Here is a 16,730-nt window from a genome sequence, read left to right on the forward strand (position 1 = left end):
CTCTCTCTCTCTCTCTCTCTCTCTCTCTCTCTCTCTCTCTCTCTCTCTCTCTCTCTCTCTCTCTCTTTCTCACACTAAAACATGAAAAGCAAATCCTGACGCTCGTTAAATTTATCCCACAGCCCAACTCTCAGGTGCACACCCCGCTAAGCCGCCTTATGGGTCCCCTTTTTCACGGTAGTGGTGATGGCAGCGTCTGAGAAAACTGCGAAAAAGTGTTTTTTTCTTATATCCTTATCTGTTACGTGGTGTTGCTTTATTTATTTATTTTATTTTATTTATTTATTTATTTTTTATTTATTTATTTTATTTTATTTTTTTTTTGGTGTGTGTATGCCTTTGTTTTTGTTTCTGTCCTTCGTGTGTTGCAGATCCAGAGGATTGCCATCTGAAATCCAAATGGGCGAACCTCTTAATGTGTAGCCCCTGTTCACCTAGCCCCAAGTAGATACGGGATGTAACCCGAAGGGTTGTGACCTCGCTGTCCCGGTGTGTGATGTATAAGTGGTCTCAGTCCTACCCAGAGATCGGTCACTAAGAGCTCTGAGCTCTTTCCGTAGGGAAACGGCTGGCTGGGTGACCAGCAGACGACTGTAGGTGAATCACACACACACACACGCATGCACGCACGCACGCACGCACGCACACACACACACACACACACACACACACACACACACACACACACACACACACACACACACACACACACACACACACACACACACACACACGTACACGCACAGAAGCACTCCACGCGTCTCAACAACTCACAGAATCCCTCTCAGAACTCTCAACTTTCCTCCCTCGCCCTTGCGCTCTTCTTTCCCTCCTCTTCTCTCTTCTCACGTGACCCTCAGACTCCTTTCTTCCCCTCACATGACCCTCACGTTCCTCTTCTCCCTCTTCCACTCGTGCTCAAATTCCTCTTGTATTCCTCCGCTCCCCTTCCTTCACCTTTATGTCGTGAAACTTTTGTTCTCGCTGTTCACCTGTTTCTTCTCCTTCATGTTTCATTAGTACCTTAATTTAATCGGCCACGCTTCGTCTCCCCTCTGCAGTTAAATTTTTACCTCTCTCTCTCTCTCTCTCTCTCTCTCTCTCTCTCTCTCTCTCTCTCTCTCTCTCTCTCTCTCTCTCTCTCTCTCTCTCTCTCTCTCTCTCTCTCTCTCTCTCTCTCTCTCTCTCTCAATGTTTGTTTGATACTATTAATTCTATTTATTTTATCTCCATTCCATGACAGACTCTGATTATTGTCTGTTTTTTTTTTTTTTGTTCTAGCGGTAGTAACTACTGATAATAATGATGTTAACAATAATGATGATATTAATGATGATGATGATGATGATAATAATGATAATAATATCGTTATTATTATTATTATTATTATTATTATTATTATTATTATTATTATTATTATTATTATTATTATTATTATCATCATCATTATTATTATTATTATTATTATTGTTAATTTTACTATGGATATTATTACAATTATCATTATTATTCTTTTTGTTGTTGTTTTTGTTGTTGCTGCTATCGGGATTACAGTGTGTACTTGATTGCTGAGCGACTGTTACTCTCAAATACGTTGTATGTTGAAAGATTTTTCCTCTTTAAAGTCATTCCACACAGCGTTCTTGTTTCACAAATCGGTAGATGTAAATAGGAGGTCCCCGAGAGCCCAGTGGAGAGGAAGTGTTTTGTCGTCCACACTGTGTAACTGAATGTAATGAAGCTTTGTTAACATCGATAATGAAGTGCTCTCTCTCTCTCTCTCTCTCTCTCTCTCTCTCTCTCTCTCTCTCTCTCTCTCTCTCTCTCTCTCTCTCTCTCTCTCTCTCTCTCTCTCTCTCACCCATCACCATGCAGCAAGACGTTAACTGTCGAGGGAAACTCACTGCACTATCGGCCTTCCCCAAAAACTTACCTCGTAAGCCTAAAAGAACATCTTCGTTAACTGCCTCCAGGCGCCGCGTCTAATCACAAAAAAAAAAAAGACGACTTGACACCCTACCACCTAAACTTTTTTTTTCTTTCGCCCCACCCTTTCATTGCCATGCACCCTCACTCTCCCTCTGCCGCGGACGCCAGCACCATCCGCGCAACCTCCCGCCTCCCCCTCAACCCAATTAGAGCCCGGCGGTTAATAGCCCCCTCCCTCCTCCTCCCCCTCTTCCTTTCTCGCTTTTCTCCTTCTCTCCACATTCCCTCCTCTGTCCTCTTCCTCCTCCTCCTGCTCCGGAAAGCTGGCATCCTCGCCCAATTAGTGAGAAGCCGTAATAGTCCTGGTCGCGTATTGGCCTATGCCTGAAAAACAAATGGCACTTTTTTTCTCGCTTTCCGTTAAGTGAAGTTTCCCCTACACTGTTGATTTCTGTCGCTCCTTCCAATTTTGTCCTTGTTTACGTGCCGTAGCTCCGTCCCCTAGCAACAGCCCCCCTTCGACCACTCCTCATCAGTCTTCGTCTCGAGTCCTACCATCGATGTCCATAGCAGTGTACCACTACCGAGGTAGCAATTTCGCCAACAAGATAAGAACCAATAGTATAGACGCACTGCAGAATTCTCCGTTAACCTCTGTCTCTAAAGGGCCCCGCGCTGCACCATTCCTCCCACATCCACTCGGTCTTATCACCACTGACTGCTGCAATGGTTGTTTGGATGACCCAAGGACACTCAACCCGCCGTGCCGCCTCTGAGACGCCACCATGACGCCATCGTATCCTTGCTCTTGATGGCACAGAAACTTGATCTCCGCTCCTCCCGTACCGCACCGGCTGTCCATAAATCACCGTTTTTGTCTCAAGTCTTACACACTATTCTAGACCAGATCGGCCCTCTCTGAAACTGTGATCTCTAAGACTTGACGTGTAATGCTTTCTGGGAGTGTGTCCTTTCCCCGTGGCAGTTACCTGCTCAGCGCGCCTTTAAGCCTCTCAATGAAGTCCTTAATCAGACGACTTCTAAAAGAATAAATCTGTGTGATTAATTTCCTTTTTGCTTTCTCTCTCTCTCTCTCTCTCTCTCTCTCTCTCTCTCTCTCTCTCTCTCTCTCTCTCTCTCTCTCTCTCTCTCTCTCTCTCTCTCTCTCTCTCTCTCTCTCCCCCTTTGTCTCTATTATTGTTTTTATATTAAAGCGAGTTACGTGGTTTGCGTAATCTCCTAGTCTTAACGAAAGTGAAGTAAGCCTCTTGTCCTGGTTCTCCATGGTAATAGAGAAAAAGACCTTTGAATGTACCGAAAAAGGATCACTCACCATCACACTGTAGCTTCTAAACAGCAGGAGAAGGAAGAAGTACACAATCTTAACGCAAGATATGTAGCACGCCACTACTCTCCAGTCTGAACCTCCCAGCGCTGCCTCTTTCCTTAATTTGGAGAGAAACTTTGGCCACTATACTAAAACACTTCTGCGCCGCACCTCCACTACTTTCAAAATGTTCTAGCTGAAGTTATATGAGTTTTAAGTGCGTTTTTACAGTTCTAGTGAGAGATTAACAAGATCTTTACGTTATTAACAGGAAAAAAAAATCTTGAGAACCCGGCTAATCATATTTGTGGCCTTAGAAAACAGCCGTGGTGAGACAACAAAGCGTTTCTGAATACGGGCCTTTGTTTTACCCTCACTGCTGCCACTGCTACTGGATGCTCCTTCTCTTGTGTTGCTCGACGGCGTTACTCACCAGAGTCCGTACAAATCGGCACAGCAGCAGCCTCGCACCGTGCTTTACTCGACACACATACAGTCGATAAGTAACTCTTCCCTCTCCATGACATGATTAATGACTAATCTCATTACGTTTTTACCGGACGAATATTTGTAATTATTGTCATTGTATTTTTCTCACGCTGCTTATCTACTCGTAAATTCTTAATAATATTTTCTTAATTTTATGTTAGATTGCGAGATACTAGCTTTCAGCGTGGTGGCCACGTAATTAGTCAGTACACCACCAATCACTGGTCAGTTCCAACACGACTCTATTTTACCATTAGGGTCCTGATAACAGCAGCTGGCGCGGACGCTTCACTGCTGACAGTCACTGAAACTAGTCTCCTTTCAATATGAAGTCAGTTAATCCATCAGAGAGTAAGAACAGGTGTAGGACGATGGATTTATGAGTTCCCTTGAATAGAAGCGGGTGCCCAGTAACCAGGTGTGTGTGTGTGTGTGTGTGTGTGTGTGTGTGTGTGTGTTAACTTCTAAGTTCAGATCAAAATGGTCTACGCCATACCACCGTAAGACGACGAAAATGCGGATTATAGGCTTTACGTGCAGGATTCTCTCTCTCTCTCTCTCTCTCTCTCTCTCTCTCTCTCTCTCTCTCTCTCTCTCTCTCTCTCTCTCTCTCTCTCTCTCTCTCTCTCTCTCTCTCTCTCATCCCAGCCAGCCAGCCAGCCAGCCACACACAATATGAGTTCCAAGGCTAAGCTGTGTCTTGGAGGGTAATGGCTGGCGATCACGAGTACAGCACGTGATCTTCAAGATTAGGGAGGTGGGGGCGGGGAGAGTTGAGGGAGAATTACACACACACACACACACACACACACACACACACACACACACACACACACACACACACACACACACACACACACACACACACACACACACACACACAGAGACAGAAGTGTGCGCGTCTTCGTCTTTTAAAAGCCTGCCTAATAACTCCCAAGGGTAAATTAGAGTTCTTGAATGTCTCGCTCTGTTTGACATGGCCATATATCGTCTCAAGGTCAAGTTTGTGAGAAGAAACGAGGGGAGAGGGAGGGAGGAAGGGGGACTTAAGGAAGGAAAGAAAAGCAGAAGCGAAGGAACAGGGATAGAGAGATCTTAGTGTCTGTGTGATTATGTGAGCTAACGATCCTCTTGTATCTCTTTACAGGGCCCGCATATGTGTATCCTTACAGACACAGAAACTTAAATCCACCCATCCACCCACCCACCCACCCACACACACACACACACACACACACACACACACACACACACCCACACACACCCACACACACACACACACACCCACACACACACTTCAGCACTTAAGATTCCTTGAATTTCCCTCCTGGAAGCGGTGGAAAAGAACAAAGAAATGAGAAAACTGCAAATACCATAAAAGAACACACTCAAGCCACAACTCCCCTGCCCATAAAGGATAAACGGATAAAACTATTACGTATATAAATGATGCAAAAAAATAAACCAAACAAGAATAGAGGGAGAACACACACACACACACACACACACACACACACACACACACACACACACACACACACACACACACACACACACACACACATGAGAATGACAGAATAGGGAGAAAGAAAGATAATGGAAAGTTAATAAGATAGAGAAAATTAATGCCATCAGTAAGTGAACTCTTTGAGCCCATTTCCCCCTCCACCCCTGACCCTAACCTCCCGATAATGAGCATTCGAGCCTCGGTGGCGGCGTGACCCCAATATATGGCGCAGCTGTGGTCTGTGGTTCTGGTTTTGTGGGGGAAGGCGACGCACTGTGGTGGAGACGGATTATGACGAGATAAAGGCGACCAACAGAGGGAGGAGGGAAGGGAGGGATGAGAGGGAGAAAGGATAGAGAAGATGAGGGGGAAGGAAGTCCAGAATGAATGAGGGGAAAGGGGGAAAGGAGCCACGATCTCTGAATATTAAAGACAACACTGTTTGCATCTGTATGTGTGTGTATGTGTGTATATGTGTGTGTGTGTATGTGTATGTGTGTGTATGTGTGTGTATGTGTGTGTGTATGTGTGGCGTTGACAGGCTACGTAGGGTGCCGGTGAAGAACAGCATGGGGTGAGAGAAGGATGGGGGTGAGGGGAGGGTTCCGCTATGGTGTGACAGATTGGGTGATTAACCAAGCTTCGGGGAGAGTAGAGGGTGAGGGGAGCATCGTGGGGTGAGTTCCGGAGATAGTGGATGATGTGTGTGGGCGTGTTAGAGAGAGAGAGAGAGAGAGAGAGAGAGAGAGAGAGAGAGAGAGAGAGAGAGAGAGAGAGAGAGAGAGAGAGAGAGATTGTCAAATGCAGTAGGACAAGTAGTTTATGTGAATATCGTGCCATTTTTTTTATTGCTCTCAGCGAGTACGAGGCGAAATGGAAAGAGGAATATAAAGACCAACAAAAATAGAGAATTGTCAAATAAACTACCCAGGAAAAGTAAAAGTAAATGTAAACCGGTTCTGGACACTCTTTAGACTCTCTCTCTCTCTCTCTCTCTCTCTCTCTCTCTCTCTCTCTCTCTCTCTCTCTCTCTCTCTCTCCTCCACACTAACACTAAGCATTAGCCTTTGTATTTTTCTAGCAGCACGTCATGTTGACCTCCTTTCCCTTCGTTTATTACTTCGTCTATTCCTTCCTTTCTTACTTTTTCCTTTTTTTTTTTTGCCATCCTTCCTTTGTTCTTATCTCCCGTCCCCTATTTTCTTTATTTTTTTTTTATGCTGACCTTCCTTCCTCCTTTCTTCTATTTTTCATTTCTTTCTTTCCTTCCTTCCTTCCTTCCTTCCTTCCTCCTTTCCGTCCCTCCTTCCTCTTCCCGCACTTCATCACCGTGCCGCTGGCTGGTCTTCCTCCCATAAGTCCTTCCCACACCGCCTCTCACCGTATTCTTCTCCCTGTCACCACTCTCATGTCACTCTTATGTCTCTCTTTCTCCTTTTCCATGCATGCCTCACTTGTCTCCAAATTTCTCATTTACTTCCCTCCCCTTCCTCCACGGGATCCACCCCTACGACACCCCTCCCTCCTTGTCTGTCTCTCCTTCCCTCCTCCTCCTCTCGCTTCGTCGCTTCCTTCCCTTCACAAAGTCACGTATGTTTTGGAAATTATGTAAGTTGGATGGAGTATAAGGCGGCGCTGACAGGTTATTTGCTCCGGAGAGTTTCCTAACGTGCACGAGTTTTCCTTCCGATCCGTCGTCCCGCAGATGTGACGCCAAGGGAATGACTTGTCTCATGAGGAATAAGAGGTTTAGTGAAAGGGGAGAGAGAGAGAGAGAGAGAGAGAGAGAGGAGAGAGAGAGAGAGAGAGAGAGAGAAGAGAGAGAGAGAGAGAGAGAGAGAGAGAGATTTGTGGTATGTGATTAATAAACGTCTATCTAGCCATCTATTTATCTGTAGTACTGGTTGAAGGGTCAATAAATGTCTGTCTGTCAACCTATGTTTGTGCGTGTGTTGTGTGTGTGTGTGTGTGTGTGTGTGTGTGTGTGTGTGTGTGTGTGTGTGTGTGTGTGTGTGTGTGTGTGTGTGTGCCTGCGCGTATGTGCGCGTGTGGGCGAAGGTCAATAAATGTGTCACTACGTATATACACCATCTGTGTGTGTGTGTGTGTGTGTGTGTGTGTGTGTGTGTGTGTGTGTGTGTGTGTGTATGTAAGAATGCAGCCAGGCTGAATGGGCGTCTCTTAGCGAGGGAACATCTGGTGCTATGAAGGTTCAGAATCTAGCCAGCCATAAGCGCCCGACTTAATTGTTCTTGCCACATCCCACCGACTCCTCCCTTTCAGCATACACTTCCTGAGCCACAGTGAGGGTTACTGTCACACCACTGATTTTCTATACACTTCTGGCGAACGCTACAATCCTCTGTCCCGTTTACCTCCTTTCCATTTGCAGCTAAAGCTTACGGCCCTCGACCCCCTTCCCTCCTCCTCTTCCCACCTCCATCGTAGCAAAACAAGGCACATGTGTGGTGTGGGTGAGTGTGTGAGTGCATGTATATTTGAGAGTAAGTGTGTATATGTGTGGACATGTCTATGTTTGCGCTTTGTATCCTCGTGTGTGCATGGGCGGGGAGGGACGAGAGGGGCATGGCAGGGTCACGCTTTCAGTTTGCTTTTGTTGCATCGTGTTTTGATAAGAGCCCGCTAAGAGCCAAGCGGATGGCTTTGGGGTGAACTTAAATCTAGCGTGATTGAGTTTACCCGTGAGACGAAATGGATAGGAAAAGATTAAATGGTGGAGAGTAACGCTGCTTGCCTCGTATGGTGGTGTACTGAGGTTCAGGACGGATGTGGTTGACAGATTGGAGAGAACAAAAAAGAATAAAAACATGAGTAATGAAATTATGTGAAGGCATCCCATCTGGTCACAGAACAATGGTGATCAGAAATGGAATTTTTTTGTCTGTATCGGAGCTTGTATTGGATTAATTCAGTACGTGACGGCTTAGGAGTAAATTGGATTCGTGCTACCATGATCGTAACAGGTGGAAAAGAAGAAAAGTTCATTAGATAGAAGAAAAAATATTGGTGTCCTATTGCATTATCTAGAAACTGTTTTCCGTTTTCGTTAATCTTATTTAGTCGAAACTGCCGCAGCGTCTCACTGGGGCTGCGCTAAAGTCGATTTCCATTGGTGATTAAGGCTGGCGAGAAGTTAGGCCGCCCTCCCCCTTCTCCCTTCACCCAATCGGAAAACAGATAGCTGGTCTTACTATGCAAATGGAGTCCTTGATTGGCTTGTTGGAACTTGCCCCCCCATCCGGCCACGCTGATTGGCCTTTCTCCCTCCCTTGCTCACTGACCAAGTCCAAACCTAAGCCTCTTTCCCTCCACCTAATCCTCGTCACCATCCGGTCACTCGCCCATCGCAGTCGCTCGCTGGCCGGGAGAGTTACCAATAATACCTCCGCAGTGATTTTCATGAGTGCTTCACATGAGTGGTAAAGAGAATGTAGTACTGTAAGGTCAAGGGATATGCCGTAAATATCCGCTTGAGAGTGGAGAGATGTCCGTGTCTGATACTCTCTCTCTCTCTCTATGGACGGCCTTAATGTACTTAGATATATATTATCAATAACTCTCTCTCACTCCTCTCCTCTCTCTCTCTCTCTCTCTCTCTCTCTCTCTCCTCTCTCTCTCTCTCTCTCTCTCTCTCTCTCTCTCTCTCCTCTCTCTCTCTCTCTCTCTATACATATCCTTTGTGTGAGGCCTCGAGGTTGCTACTGGAGATGTCGTGGCGGCTCAATCTTACCTGGAACAGAAAAAAAAATAAATAAATAAAGAAAATGAAATTTATAAGCCCTTTCGTGGTACAGATTAACCATTAAAAACACAAACATTTATATAAACCCTGTTATATATCAACTGTTGGAGAGCATTGTTTTATTATTTTCGCAGCTATGGTACGCGTACAATGTTTTATTGCAACTCTGTATTTGTTGATTTTTTCGGGGGATTAAAAAGGAAAATACTGTCAAGCGGTGTTATATAGAGGGTGCTAAGGGCGAGTGACGGGCAGGTGGTGGCGGTGGTGGTTGTGGTGGTGGTGGTAAAGGCATGCACGTTGTCACTGGAGATAAAAGATATGGAATAGAAAAGTAAAAAAATATATCAGGTCACGCAACCCTCATTAGCCAGCACGGGGCGACAGCCAGCCAGGTTTGGTGATGGATGCACTCTCCGCAGGCACTCCTCTCTTCCCCCACACACTCCTGCAGGCACCCCTCCCTGCCCCCACACACTCCTGCAGGCAACCCCTTCCTTCCCTGCCCCCACACACTCCTACAGGCACCCCCTCCCCCCCATGCCCCCACACACTCCTGCAGGCACCCCCTTCCCTCCCTGCCCCCACACACTCCTGCAGGCACCCCTCCCTGGCTTCACAGACACTTTAGACACCCCTCCCTGCCCCCACACATTCCTGCAGGCACCCCTCCCGCCACTTCCCCCACACACACTCCTGCAGGCACCCCTTCCCTCCCTGCCCCACACACACTCCTGCAGACACCCCTCCTTGCCCCCACACACTCCTGCCTGTCATGACTAAGGATTGTGGGGCGTTGCAACCTGACTGAGGGCGCGTCATGCCCACGCCTCTGCGCTTTATGTCTCATCGACAAGGAGGGAGACCAGTAGGATTATTCATCAGGGAAGGCCTAAATGTACACGCTTTGCTCGGCGAGACTACCAGGAAGGGATTGTTCTGCGGTGAGTCACGTAAAACATGCCGCCATTTGTCAGTTAACGTGCTGTTCCAGGCGCTCATGTGTAGACCAGACGGTGTAAATAATGCAAAAAATGTTTGTATTTATTGTGCGCCTGATTTTAACCAGTGATTATTTTAACAACTTTGTTTTGTCTCACGTATGAATATTCCATGTATTCATGTGACCAGAAATTGAACGGTTATTTGAAATGATGAGGTGAAATATTATGAATACCGCATGCGAGCGAGCGAGCCTGTGTGTATGTGTGTGGGTGTGTGTGTGTGTGTGTGTGTGTGTGTGTGTGTGTGTGTGTGTGTGGGCAGCAAGGATGTGACGCACAACCATTCACTAATAATGGAAAGCCTGAATGCTGAGGACAGGATATGAACAAAGGTGTCTCATGTCACCTGTCGCCTTATTGATTATTCTGTTGTTCATGAGAACAGTACACATAAAGAAATACTAGAAAAAATATTCGGAATTTGCATTAACATACATTGGTTTAAGACCGTTATAGTTTAAGTAAACTACTCCCAATTAATGAAAATTAACGTAATTACTCTGCGCACACCGTCACTATTCAGTGTAGTGTTGAATACAAAAGTACGTGCTACGCAGTAAATAAATTACTGTAACATTTCCTTCAGTTGCGAGTACCATTCCTGTGCCACCAGCAAGGGAACACAAGGTAGTACTGCAGGGAGGAAAATTGTGTACAACAAAAAGAGGAACATTTTCACAGCCGTACATGGACCTTAATTAATTCTGACAATAAGAAGACAAATAAAAGTCCACGACATAACATCCCTCAGGCCGCTACCATGCCTCTCTCCTACACACACACACACACAAACACACACGCCGTAGGGAGGGCAGGTGGCTCAGCAAAATTTTGTTTGTAATAGGGTTCTTGTCTTCGCGTGCCCTTTAACTCTCCTCTGTTGAATGAGTGGAGATATTTTTGTATTTTCGTCTTTCCCTATTATCCGTGTACCCATTCCCCTCCAAGCTCCTTTTCTTTTTTTTTTCTTGTTTTTTCTTTGTATTCCATTTATGTATTTTCTTTCATCGTCTCTCTCTCTCTCTCTCTCTCTCTCTCTCTCTCCTCCTCTCTCTCTCTCTCTCTCTCTCTCCTCTCTCTCTCCTCTCTCTCTCCTCTCTCTCTCTCTCTCTCTCTCTCTCTCTCTCTCTCTCTCTCTCTCTCTCTCTCCCTTACTCTCTCACACACACACACACACACACACACACACACACACACACACACACACACACACACCACAGCGTACCCTCGCCTTTAGAGCCACGCACGGAAAGAACTACATTCCTCAGCTCTGCCTTGCTTCATGAACCTCAAAACATTATTAGGTTTCTTGAAGCACGAAGCTCAAAATATTATGAAGTATGTATAATTGGAAATCTGCGAGAATTCAGCAAAAAAAGATGTTTGGTACTGAGAGAGAGAGAGAGAGAGGAGGAGAGAGAGAGAGAGAGAGGAGAGAGAGAGAGAGAGAGAGAGAGAGAGAGAGAGAGAGAGAGAGGGAGAGAGAGAGAATCAGTCTTCATCATGGGATTTAACCACCTAATTTTGTGCTATTTTTCATCCAACACTTATTCTACGCTGATACCTTTAAAAGAGCGCGCCAGAATACTTAATGCTGGCGATGACTTGGTACACCTTTTAGGGGAGCAAAGAAAAAGGGAAAGACTAATGGCAATCGTATGTAAGGGAAACTGAGAGATTGGTGGCAGAGGGAAGGTAGCCAAAGTATCATCATAAATCCCTTGTCAGAATGCCTCACGGAAAAAAAAAAATGTTTATAAGTGGAGCTCTTTAGCCAAGTTGTCTCGGGATGAAAAGTAACCTATGGCTCGTTTAGGGTCGATTATTCAATACCCGAGTCAATGGTGGGAGATGGGCGGCAGGAAGCGAGCGGAGGGAGGATATAAAAAATGTACGAGGGTTGTAGCGAAAGAAAAGAAGTAGGAGGAGGGGGATGGAAAGGGTGGAGCAAAAAATGAATAGAAGGAATAAAGCCCAGGAAGGAGAGAGGAAGCGAGATAAAGAGAAAAGAAAGAAAATGAGGGGAAGTAATCAAGAGAAGCGAGGGAGTTTGTATGAAGAGGAGAGAAGGAGAAAGAAAGTGGAGAGGGAGATGAAGAGAGGGAGGGAGGGCTGGAGGCAGGCTGGCACGGCAGATAGACAGGCAGGCAGGCAGGCTGGTTGGCTAGGAGTGCAGGAAGAGGAAATAAATGGAAGAAGGGAGGGAGCAGACAGCACTTCAATACTCTCTCTCAATTTAGCATTCTTAGAAAATGTAGGAAACAGAGGACGGAAGAGAGGGACGAAGAGAAGCAGAAGGAAGAGAAACAAACACGCAGTTCCTTCTCCTCCTCCTCCTCCTCCTCCTGCTGGTTAGTTTTTTTATATATGCAGATAAATTAAGTTAAGTAAAATTAAATTAAGTTAAATGCAGCTAGATATCGGTAAGGCGATATTACTATTGCATCAGTCTGAAGGACAAGGTTTACATGACAGTCAATACTCTAAAGAAAAAAAGTGTTGTTCCATTTAAGGACTGTTCAGTGAGAACACAGGAGCGGGTTTTGAATATGGTAGGTGTGTTGGCTGCATCAGATATTGCATTACTCATTGGCAGTGTATATAATATTTGCTCTATCTAATTATACGTTAATCTGTTTGCTTGTGAATGTGTACTGCACATTTATCTTTATTTCAGACGCAGTCCCTGCACCTGCATTCGTGTAAGTATAAATATTTATGACTGAATACGTGATTTACGTGATATGTGCTACCTCTCTCTCTCTCTCTCTCTCTCTCTCTCTCTCTCTCTCTCTCTCTCTCTCTCTCTCCTCTCTCTCTCTCTCTCCTCTCTCTCCTCTCTCTCCTCTCTCTCTCCTCTCTCTCAAAAAAAAAAAAAAATTAATAAAAGAACACCAGCAACTACTAACAAGTGTAATATCATCATCATCATTATCAAGAACAAGAACAGACTCGCCCTCCGTGGCTGTCCCTTCGTTCAAGTACGCCCCGTAAAAGTCATCGCTGAGCCACTTTATGAACTGTAACTGAATCGTGAAAACCGTCATTAGAGCAGCTCCCCGCATCTCCTAAACCTCCACATGTGGCGAATTTATGTTGGCCTTTAGTGGCGCTACAAACATCCAGGAGGAGGAACGTCTGCAATGTCTTCCTGGCGTAGCACAGAGCCTCTGCCTGAGTCTAGGCACCATATTCTGAAACACTTAGGCACCGCACCTCCACTACTTAAAAAAAAAAAACTCTAGTTGAAATTACATGGATTTTTAAGGATGTTTTTATGGTTTTAGTGGCAGATTAACAAGGTTTCTACGTTATGAACAGGAGAAATACATTTTGAGAACACAGTTAATCATCTCTATGGCTTTTGAAAATAGTCGTGGTGAGAGAGCAAAACGTTTCAGAGTATGGAACTTGCTTCCTTAACGTGTATCTGTCTGTCAGTGCATCAGGGAGCCTCTCGGAGCGGTCACACCATCCCATGCAAGGCTGTGATACACTTCTCTGGAGAATGCAATAAACCAAACTCAAGATCTGTGCCTCTTTAAGCAGTAGTTCGTCTTTATTTTTTTGTAGCAACATGTCCTCATCCGAAAGTGAATCTTGAGGCTGCTGGCTCACTTCCATTGCTGATTGCGCGCACCAACGCGAGACTCTAAAATGAAAAGGTGTTTTGTCTGAAGAAGAAACATTAATTACCATAATGTAGCAATCTCCTTCCACATAGTAGCAATGTGGCAAAGTATCGGTGAGATGCGTGGCGCCAAATGTGCACGACGGCCAATAATGGTAAGTGTATTCAGCTTAGAATGTCGCTCTAAAGGTTTAAATTTTAGGGAAATGATGGTGTGAGGAGCGCAGCACTTCAATGGTAGAGACGTTTCGTGTTTCGCTTAAATTTTTGAGAGTATAGGTCGGTGCAGATTTTGCCTTCACGCCCTCGTGGGCAAGTTGATGTCCTCGTGAAGTGTACCCGAGATGAGTTTGTCGAGGTGAGTTGCCACACGTGTCGCTGCCACTCATTCTTCACAAATTACACACACGCTACTTCCTACAGCACACTCACTATCTCTACTTCTCCACTCATAAAGCTGACGATGCACGAGTCACTAAAGCCAGCACAGCGTCACCCTCACTGTGCTATCTAGGGCAATAAGTCTCGGCATTATCTCTCATAAATAAAACTAATTTCCCTCATTCTACTTACGAAATATACGAGTGTTTATTTTCTAGAAATTATCGCTACACAAAATTCGTTGAATAACGTAGAAGTATTCACTGTTCTATCTCCCTCTGCACTACATCACTGTTGCCTTCCTCTCCTACATCTCTTCCCTTCCGTCCCTTCTGTGTCTTTGTCCCCTCCCTCCGTGTTCCTCACTTCTCCCTCTACTTAACCTTGCAAGACAATGGCCTCAGGTGAATGACAGTAAGAAATCAATGATCTTGACAGACGAGGTTTAAAAATAGTGCTTTGGTCGAAAAAAAAATGTAAGATGTGGTCTACACTTTGCACACTTTAAATGTAGTGTTGGTAAAATTTTTCCTCGAGGCCAGTTTATACATTATTACAAAGGAAATGTGTTTATAATATGTCCTTAATTCTCGACAGCTATACTATCCATGTGACTGGTGGAAAATATTTAGCTTACATCACAATTGAGGAAAAATAGCGCGAAAACAATTAATATATAAGTTCCGGAGCTATGCTTTCACAGAGGTTCGTATCATAAAACTCTCTTTCAAAGAAATTACAGCAAAAAAAAATGAAACAGGTAAATAAATCCTTCCTACTCTGCTAAAATGACTCTCATATGTCACTTTTTCCTGCTTGTGTTGTCGACGCTGGAGTTTCACTTAAAAATTAAATACTTATAGCAATAATTCAAGATGTGATGCACCTGCAGACTAGACAAGGAAAACGACTTGACACGATAGTCACCACGAGTGTCTGATTCTCTTCATTACCATTTACTTAACGACACTTTTTCAACAATGCTACGAGAAAGGAAGCAAAACTCGCATTATCATAATGACAACAAAAATCTACCAAAGAATAACGCAACATGAAAAAAAAAGCTTTACTTATATATATATATATATATATATATATATATATATATAATATATATATATATATATATATATATATATATATATAATATATATATATATATATATATATATATATATATATATATATATATATTAAGGGTGTATATGGGCAGGAGACTTTCTCTAATACATATCTCATTGAATGTGATAGCTAGTTGAGCATTTATTATTTTTTCTTAAGATATTTTCCTTATATCTTATGATTGTATAAGAATATAAGACAATCATAAGATATAAGGAAAATATCTTAAGAAAAATAATAAATGCTCAACTAGCTATCACATTCAATGATATATATATATATATATATATATATATATATATATATATATATATATATATATATATATATATATATATATATATATATATATATATAAATATATATATATAAATATATATTATATATATATATATATATATATATATATATATATATATATATATATATATATATATATATATATATATATATATATATATATATATATAAATATATAATATATATATATATATATATATATATATATATATATATATATATATATATATATATATATATATATATATATATATATATTTATTTCTTTTTTTTCTTTTTTTTTATACATATAGCAGATTAGCCCTCGCCCTTCCCTTGATAAAAAGTCAGACTTAAACCTCCATTACCTTCCCCTTTTACAAAAACGTGCATACTCACGGAACTTTCACGACGGCAAAAAAATAAATAAATAAAGCCTTTACTACACCAAGGGGGAGGAAGGAAGAAAAAAAAGACATTCCCTTCTCCGTTTTCTGCATACTCCAGTTTGAAGCGCTCTCCTCTCGCCCTCCTTTCCCCGGTCTCTCTTTCATCTTTCATTGTTAGTTGTGGAGGAGCGAGACATACTAAGTGACCAGGCTTCTTGTGAAGGCCGCTGGAGGAGTGCGTCGGGAGAAGGACGAGGAGGAGGAAGAGGAGGAAGCAGAAATGAAGAGATGGAGAAGGAGGAAGTGGAATAGCAAGAGGAGCTGATATTATTGATTTAGGACTTCTTGATGAAAATAGGCCGTCTCCACCATATTTGCTTAGATCTTGTAAGAGAGAAGGACAAAGAGGAAAGGAGAGAGAGAGAGAGAGAGAGAGAGAGAGAGAGAGAGAGAGAGAGAGAGAGAGAGAGAGAGAGGAGAGAGAGAGAGAGAGAGAGAGAATGGAAGACGGTGAAGAGAGATGCTTGAAGGAGCAGAAATGTGTGTATGTGTGTGTGTGTGTGTGTGTGTGTGTGTGTGTGTGTGTGTGTGTGTGTGTGTGTGTGTGTGTGTGCGTGCAGTAATTATGCACTATAAAGAATACTACTTCATCGTTAATACGAAACACCCAAGGCGGCGTTAATCCCTTCTGAGGGACGGGGTCACCTCAACACAATAATTCCCAAAGAAAGCACCATTTTCCCTTCCTCCTCCCCTCCAGGACGCCCTTAAACGACTCTCCGGGGAAAGCTTAGGTTGCTGCGCGGGGAGACCACCACCACCACCACCACCACCATCACCACTATTTCTATCGCCACCACCACCACTGTCACACCGCCACGCCCTCATTGCTGTGACAGCCCCAGAGAC

General features: G+C 43.7%; 1 protein-coding gene and 1 long non-coding RNA gene across 2 annotated transcripts in view; one reads left to right on the top strand and one right to left on the bottom strand.

The window, feature by feature from the left end:
• LOC135103651 (uncharacterized) overlaps positions 1-16,730 on the top strand; it is a 272,999-nt gene that overhangs the window by 168,198 nt on the left and 88,071 nt on the right. The window contains exon 5 of the long non-coding RNA XR_010270148.1: positions 12,697-12,721. This is a non-coding gene — a long non-coding RNA (uncharacterized LOC135103651). The remainder of the gene's footprint in view (positions 1-12,696; positions 12,722-16,730) is intronic.
• Positions 1-16,730, bottom strand: part of LOC135103650 (uncharacterized) — a 77,742-nt gene that overhangs the window by 41,294 nt on the left and 19,718 nt on the right.

Source organism: Scylla paramamosain, chromosome 9 (genome assembly GCF_035594125.1).
Source record: "Scylla paramamosain isolate STU-SP2022 chromosome 9, ASM3559412v1, whole genome shotgun sequence".
Taxonomy (NCBI): domain Eukaryota; kingdom Metazoa; phylum Arthropoda; class Malacostraca; order Decapoda; family Portunidae; genus Scylla; species Scylla paramamosain.